Consider the following 8974-nt stretch of genomic DNA (forward strand, 5'->3'; position numbering starts at 1 on the left):
AAAAGTAGTCTGCATGTCTCTGTGCTATGTAAAGTACTTCAACGTGGATGTTCTGCCTAGCCAAGTGAGCTGAACATCAGATGCTCAATAAAGATGATGTTTTTTGTGGGATAATTCGTTTTGAGCACAAATATAATTCTTATTATGATTAAAAATACTTAGGTTTCTTTTTTTAATTTCTGTGTTATTTGTGGGAATAAAAGGTTGATACATTTTGAGTAACAGAAAAGTACAATTCACCAATTGTCAACTGGTTGATGTTTTTTTGTGAGTATGACCAAATGGTAATATAAAATAAATACATAAAAAGTGATTGTTTTGGATCAATGTAAATTGTAGTTTCAGTTACTTTTTCATTTTTTAAGCAGTTTCATTTTTATTATAGAACATTTTTTTCCCAAATTTAGTTTTAGCTTTGTTTTATTAGTGTTCATTAACTATAACCTTGGTACTGACAATATGATTCCAAATACAAATGTCATTTAAAACATTTGCAAGAAACGGAAAATGGTAACAATGCCGAAAAGGAAGAAGAGGGTGTTTTCTGATCAGTTTTTTTTTTTCACGAGGTTGACGTGACAAAAATGAATTCCATGTCTCACCCGAGTTCAATGTGCGCCGAAGTGATACCAACTAGGCAATGTTGACCACTGCTAGTTTTGCATATGGATCATCCTCGTAACACTGAAACATCTGGGGATGCACCAAACAAACTTACCCCGATATATTCCTTGGCTTTGGATGTTGCAGTTTTGTACTCCAGCCACCATTTTGCCGCAGTGGCCTGTTTTCTTGCTGACCTAAGTCTCCTCTTGAGTACAATTTCTCTCCTTACTGCAGCCAGCAGTTACGTACATTCTGAGAAGTAAACAGATGGCCCTAAATAAAGCCAACTAAAAAAAGTCATTCCAGTGTTATGCAGTTGAAAAGCAGCGTGATTTGACTTTGATATCTATTGTTTCTATTGTCCAATGGAATGAGAAGGCACAGTGAAAAATATCATTAGGCTTTTTACGCACATGTTTACCAAACACCTTAAACTGACTTAATCTGCTGGTGTGCATGTGTACCACTTGGACTAAACTAGAGGATGTGTTGCATGTTATGCATGTGAGAATCGAGAGTTCATGTCCAGGTCCCAAAAGAGAAGTTGACATGTTTGCATGACAGAGTGTGAAGATTTGTGTGTAAGTGATTGAGACAGAGGTTACACTCTTGTGGGAGGAGTTCTGTGCATGTTTGCAAGTGAGCACATAGGCAATAAACGTGTGAATGAATGGGCTGCTAAATGAGGAGTGGACGAGAAGGTGGGCCAAATGTGCAACTGCTTGTGTGCGTTTACATGTGTGAACAGTTGTCCTAATGAAATGTGAAAGCCCTCCAAGTCACCTCTGCCAACCACACCAGCACTGCTGCATTGAATGCTGTCTCACAAGCACACATGCACGCAGGGCTTGTGTTAACATGGAAGTGTTAGCGTGGAAAGAGGTGGGTCGCGGCCTCTGTCGGTCTATCCCGCGAGGCGATGCTCTCCCTGGGCATGTTGCTCGTACAGCTGGCAGTCCTGGAGCCTTCAGACATACGCACACACATTTATGCAGACAGAAGCACGCTAGGCAGTAGGTCAGGAAGCTGCTGGCATGAAGAATAGACGGCTCTGACACCAGTAAGGCAGACAGCCTTTATGACATGCACGAGAGAGCGTTACCAGCATAAGCATGGCGTGTTTCATTGTGTCTGTCCTTATTCGCACATTAATGCCGGAGAATAACAACTTCCTGTGGAAGCGACAGACATTTGGTATTTGGTAAAGGACATTTGCTTTTTTTTATTTTATGCATAGGAAGTATATACAGTTTGATGGCTCGTGAAAGGGCACCTTGTCACTCTTCATGTCTCTAGCCTCATTATTGCTTCATTCTTAAAACGGGGTCCACACATACTGACAGTTGGGCCAAATTTGATCATTTTCAGATCTTTAACGGAAAAGTTATTGACAAAATGAGTGGATGTCAGTTTATGGAGTCACAGCCAGAATCCACTAAGATGAATGCAAGTAGCAGCAATTGCAAGTCTGTACAGGAGACCCGAGAAGAACATACCGGTCTTTGTTTACAGCTCAGTTGACTAACTTGATGCGTGATTATGTGCCTTTCCAATTGCTGCATTTCACCTGTTGGAGGTCACCCAAAAGTTCCTATGCAGCAGCTTCGCAATCCGAGCGGCTTAGTGGAAAATACTGTTATTGATCTGTAAGGGTGAAACAATATTAAGATGTTTTGTAGCATTTCATTACTCCATTACACGTCGATTTTACTTTTTGATGTTGAGACCCAACATAGACAAACAGAGAAAGTAAAAGTTGTCATCCAAATTGATGTTTAGGTAAGCAGAGCATTCAAAGGAGAGTCATGTTGCCTTCTTTTTCTTCAAACCCCGTATCAGGCTGTGACAGCTTGCTGATACAATGTTGAATGTTCCTGGAAGCCTCCCAGTAATTCCCTGAAAGACAGCTGGGGTTGGGAGATGAGGGTCAACGTTGCAACATTGGATCTTACCCATCTTTCTATCCATTCATCTGTTTTATGATATAAACACTTGATAATAGCTCTCATAAGATTTTCATGTATCCAATCTAATCTAGCGAATGATAAAAACATCATTAAAAACAACTAAATGAGTCCAATATACAGTATATTCTAGCCAGTAATTCCATTCATTGAGGCTGGTTCTTCTTTTGAAACTAGTGTCGGAGGGAGACCTAAAAAAAATGAGGTAAAAGGAAAATATGCACGTCACATGAGCTACTATACTGTGGTCTTGTATAATATCATGCATGACAATGGATGAAAATGGCTCCACCGCACATACTCTACATTATCCATAGAGGTCGGTAACCCTCGAGTGAATCATGGGGTTCTTTGAACAAAGTCGGTAACAGGCTAAACATTTTCCACATTATCGCCCACTTCCTTCCTATTGCTGAGGTTACTCCCACTCCCGTCTCTATTTCAGAGTCCTCCTCTCACATTTACGGCACGCTTTAGAAAGATACACTAACTTCTTTTGTGCTGTCTGTCCTTGATTTTGGTTGAACCCATCTCATTTTATTTCATGTTCTCTGTCGTTGAACTGCTTCTAGATTTTACCTCTTAATTAAAACATTCACAGTTGACACATTGTTTGAAAATGACACACAAAATCACAAGACTATCACTGCTTAAAATATGTCATTTTCTGTGAGCACATTATGGAAGTAACATCTGTGGAACTTGTGACAGGAAACGTCACATTTGTTACAGTCCTTAATGAATTGTATTGAATAACAGTTGTTCTATTCCAGGATACAGCCCAGTGTTGACTGCAAAACCTCTTGTTGCTATGCAGAACAGATAGATCGTTCGATTATAGCTTCCTCCCTCTGTCTCTTAGCAAGGCCGCAGTGTACACACTCAAGCATTGTCCTCGACATTGTTCTATGTGTGTCTGCGCTTGCATGACAACCAGTGTTAGATATTAACTCAGAGCGATGGAGCAAAAGGTGAACAGTCACACGTGTTTGCACGGGTTTTAGTTTTGTTCATCATGGATGACCGCTGGTGTATCTCCACACAGCTGACCCGATAAAGGTGTTGTGCATGATCTTCTGTTTATGTTTGCAGTACATACTGTGTGTGAAACACATTTACGTACCTGATGTGTCACAGCAGTCAATCACCTCTTTTCCCGGCAATAGAATGATGCGTTTACTGGACCAGTCTTTCCCGGGTACAAACCTAAAGTGTCACCACCACTTCTTCAATTGATATACATGAAACATAATCTCAAGCCAAAGGCTTTTGTTTTTGCTCTGCTTTTTTGCTCCTCTTGATGAGGAGGTAGCAAGAGAAAGAAATATAATATGACAGTGGTTGGTATCTGGGCCTTAGTGAGCACCTCTTAATACAACTACTATCGCGTCAAAATTATAGAACCCCGTTAATGCAACTGTGATACGTGTGCCTATATTCCCTGGAGCAAAACGAAACCAATATTTTTCTAATAACATGACAACCAGTTTTACTCCTCAAAGTTAGCCGTAATAACTTCAGTCAATCAGAAGACTGAAAATGCTGATTATCAAAGGCCTGCTTGCTGGCTCTTGGATAACGAATTTCAAATCAATTGGTTTAAGAATTGGCCCCACTCAGGGGCAAAGTGACAATTGAGAAATTTGCTGCTGATTGGTCAGTCAATTCCAGCCCAACCTGGTCTAGCATTTTTTTTAAGAGGCCCTAATTCCTTTAGATGTCTTGAAATGGAGGAGCATGCATTGTCAGACAGACGGTACCCCAACCCCCCCCCCCCCCATCACGTGCACCGCTGTCACACACTGTGTTCTCACTACTCAACAATTGTCAGTAAGTACAACTGTAGTGCTTGTTGTGTCATCCCATGACTATAATGAGCCGATCACACCATTTATTTACGGTAAGAGATTTGCAGCTTTTGAAGACATGTGGCATGGCTTGTTCTAAAATTCTAAAAGTCAAATCAAAAAGTAATTTCAAAATAAATGAATAGACCAGTACTTTTCTATTCTTCCAGGAACCAGCTCAACCCTGCTGCGTCTCATATGTTATGAGACTGTGGCTTTAATAACATTAAGCAGCACTTCCAAAACAAAGCTATCTTTGACTAAACATCCTATGAACCCACAGACCAGAAGAACTCGCAGGATAAGTTCAGAGCATGGCTGAAAAGCAAATGAACGTTCCTTCCGCATAGCATGGAAGCTGCCTTGCACAGCTTTTTTTTAACCACCATTGCTTAGCACCAGTGATGGCAAAAACAAAAGTGCCATTATTACCATGAATGGGAAATCGACCTTGTTTGTCACAAGGCTGTGGAAGCATATCAACGAAAGTGAAACCATGTGTCTCTTTCCTGGCTACTCAGTACTCAGAATTAAAAAAAAAGAAAAAAGAACAGCACGTACTGTACACACCTCCCAGGCCGCAACCACTAATCTCTTTCTGTACTACCTCATGTCACATTAATGGTGAGAACAGGAGGTCTTTGGTTTACAATGGTCTTGACATATGAGATTTCGATCTTACAAATAGTACGCAATGAACTTGCTTTATTAGCAGTGTAAGAATACATCATCGCACGGGACTTGACGCCACCCTCGACTCAGATGCCGCCGTACTTTATCGACCAGAAGTACTCGTACAAAGTTTTACACGTGTAAAGTTAAGAATGTTAAAATGTTACTTGCTGTATAACATTGTCTGTACAGATATTGGAGCATTTTAGCATGGCAAAGGTTACAGTATTGTTTCCAATTCCATTATTCCCTGCTGAAGCAATGGTCTGGACAAGGGATGACCAAGGTTTCTTGAAACACTTGAAAGAAAACTTTCAAATTGAAGATCACAAGGCCAAGTCTTTTCTTGGGAACATAAAAAGCACCTCCAATATGGATGTTGTGTATTGGGGAAGCTTGTCACCTGATTGTGTCATCAGAAACGAAAACAAAAAATCAGCTATGTCTTTTGATTGATTTTTATTTCCATATACAATTGGTGAATCTGGCAACACACAATTATCAAACTTCACACTGACCTTGTCATTTTTTTTTTTCAAAGTCAAAGTCAAAGTCTGCTTTATTGTCAACATCTTCACATGCCGAGACACACAAAGAGATCGAAATTACGTTTTCCCTATCCCACGGTGACAAGACATATTACACGATAGACATACAAGTAAACGACGCAATATAAAAAACAAGAAGGCACAAACAATGAATAATAAGAGTAACAATAAATAATAAAGAAATAGATAACACAACGAATAAAAGCCAGTGTGCATACAGACAGTAAAAGTACAGGACGCTACTCAGAACGGGGAAGCGGAACGGAATTTACCGTAATACCAAGCAAAATAAACACCACCAAACATCACGAGATCTAACTCATGAATGATGACATGAAGAACAAAAGGCCAGGGGTTAGTATATTTTCACGTCTTCTTTTAGAAACCTATTCAATATACTCCTGGAATGACTCATCTTTGAAGGGGAATGAACACAAAAGACTTCATTTTACGGTCAAGGCAACAATCAGAAGCAGTGCATTATCTACGGCTGATTCTTGTTGACAATGTTAATTCTGTGGATAGACCAGGAAGTGAAACAAGGAAAGAATACTAAGATACTTTTTACACTTTTAGAGGACAATAAATGCTTGAAACAAATCTGAGGGTTATAAACATAGTATATTTTGTCCCTTTTATTCATTATTATGTAGTTATTAAAAAAAGCCTGATTGCATGAAGACATGCATCCACCTGCATAAAGTTATTTAGTGAAATTAATGAAATGCTTTGAAGATATGACATTCACTTATTTATCTAAATAAAAATTATGAAGAAGGCTTGCCGGAGATGAAAGTGTGTTATGATAAACGAAAACGACCAATTGGAATCAGTCATCTTTGTTGTTTACATGTGCTTCAAACGCTTTGAGGTCATAACTAGCAAATTCCCAGTGGGATAAATCCGACTTCCAACTTTCCTTGAATGCAGCATGAGGAATGCCCTCCTGGTTCCTGTGTTTGGACTTCCAAAGGTCCACTGTACTTGAATCAAACAGAGCATTGCAGCAGGCTAAAAGAAATGATAAGAAAACTCACACAAGTACCAGTCACATGACCCTGGAAATTTTCAAGCGACTGCTGCACGCTGCCAGCCAAATGACGAGTGTAAATCAGCTACTTACAAAATGAAACGGAGCGAATGTGGCTTGCGCCTATGACGAAAAGGATCACTGACTGAGAAAGGAAAGCAGCGAATCATAGTGCGTGACACATCCGCAGACACAAACACACACACACACACACAACACTCTTGGAACAAAGTTAAGCTTGTGGAATCAGCTGATGTAGGGAAGGGAAAACTAAACAGGAACCGCTGGTTGCAAGAACAGAAACGGGATTATGGGAGTTTTGTAATCCCATTACACAACAAGGTGGACAATAATGCTACAGTACTGTTTGGCCATAAAATGACACTTTTATCGGAGACCAATAACTGGTAGAGCCTATGTGAAATTGTGGATGTATAGAGGAGAAGAACACACAAGGTATGTGTGGCATTTCAGTCGTACAGACCTGCCGGGCTGGTTTGTGGGTCATTAAAATTCCTTTGGTTCTCTCAGCGCTCGGCTTATCGGAACCCTCTGTTTGTTCCCCATGCGACGTGTTGGCTCATGTCCACCCACCTGCCCAGCCTCTCAGTCCACCTTCACTGTTATCTCCCTGTGCCAGAGAACACAGCGTTCTGTAAGTCTTGGAAAGTTTATAGTCCATTTCCACGTTATACTTACTGACTAATGGAAGATTTCCCCTTTAGGTTTCCACACCCAAAGTTGATCACCCCTTATTTTTTTATCTCCTTTCATTCCATTTATCTATCTTATCGATGTGTGTTTTGTCTCTTACTCAGTTGGAGCATGAAAATCGCATCATCTTTGGTGTTACTTGTATGATAAGCAAGTGGGCAAGCAAAGTTCTGTGCCCAGATTCTTTCTCACAACAACAACAATACGATGAAGAATGGAGCTGACATTTGTTATTCTAAATAAATAAACTAAGTGCCAACAACATGGGGAAATGATTGTTTGAAAAAAAATCTCTGCTGTCTGCCTTCATGATGCATGCACATGAGAACCAAGTGAGTAAATGTGCTGTAGAAGTATGAAATGTATAAAAGTACAGCGTGCATCAAATGCCAAATACTATAAAGTCCATGGTTTCATAACATTGTGAGCATGACATTAGAATAAGATTGTTTGCATTGAGTTTTGCATCCTTCTCTTGCATTGCTATTGTGACAAATCATCTGATTTTTTTTAACCAATACTTTAGATTATATCATAATTGCTGTCTATTGTAGTGCCATTTTGACTTATGTCCAACTTATGTCCAAAAGGTGACATGGGAAAGCATGTTTAAATTTACAAGGAAATAAATATATTATTATCGGCTAAAAGAAAGCACTATATGGCTGGAAACTACCTGTTTAAGAAGTGGCGAAACATTTGCGCATTTGTGAATTTATTTATTGATGTGATAGCCTCTTGTGATGAATCATCAGGTTTTCACGGGGGTCCTGTCTATGATCCATATTTGGTTTTCTCTGATTTTGAGTGCCACCATACCCATAAAAGCCAAGGCTGAGCTCCTTTGCACACAAAAATAGAAACTACACATATCACGTGTGTGATTTGTGTCACTCAACTAGTGTCTTAATTGTTGAATTCCAGAGTATTGCGAAACAGTGGACAGAATGAACTACGTCACTAGAACTAGAAACAACAGGCTTTGGTAAAATAAGATCGGCTGACCCACACTACACCACACACACAACCACACACTCCCTCCAGGGCTAATCTCCTATATCCCACCCCCACCTCGACCCAAAAGTCAGAAAATGCCTTTGATCAACATACATTGTCAAGGCACACTGGGTGACCTGTGTGTGAGAGAGGCACAAGAGGGGGTTGGGAGGTCCCAACCTCAAGTGCCGGATATAATGTTGTGCTACTTCCTGCCCTCAAAGCTCTGACCCAGGGAAACTCAGCCAAGGAGCCTTGTGTTTAGGTGACCCTCAACCTCCGCTGTGCCCCTCCTCTTCACCCTTTCTGCTTTTTCCTTATTCACGCTTGCTACTCCCCTTGAACCTTAACCAACACTAGTCTATTGGTAGTGATCATCACACACACATGCGCACACACACGCACGCAGGCACACACACATGCACTCACACACACACTCATTCACCCAAATTCCTGCAAGGTCTCCATAGCAGCAGAAATCCTTGATAGCATGCTTTGAACTTGGATTGGGTGGGTAGGTCATCGGGTTCTTTCACAAAAGGACACCGAGATGGTCGCACCGTCTGTTTTATGCACATTTGAAGTGTGGTGTGCAAT

The 8974-nt window shown here is 40.4% G+C and overlaps 1 long non-coding RNA gene across 1 annotated transcript; it reads right to left on the bottom strand.

Annotated features, from left to right (window-relative positions):
- Positions 1-5533: 5533 nt before the first annotated feature.
- LOC133155830 (uncharacterized) lies at positions 5534-7409 on the bottom strand. Its single transcript, XR_009714737.1, has 2 exons — positions 6761-7409; positions 5534-6648 (listed from the first exon to the last, which is right to left on the bottom strand). It is a non-coding gene; the product is annotated as an uncharacterized LOC133155830 (long non-coding RNA).
- Positions 7410-8974: the final 1565 nt, after the last annotated feature.

The sequence above is a fragment of the Syngnathus typhle genome, linkage group LG6 (assembly GCF_033458585.1).
Source record: "Syngnathus typhle isolate RoL2023-S1 ecotype Sweden linkage group LG6, RoL_Styp_1.0, whole genome shotgun sequence".
NCBI classification, from domain to species: Eukaryota; Metazoa; Chordata; class Actinopteri; order Syngnathiformes; family Syngnathidae; genus Syngnathus; species Syngnathus typhle.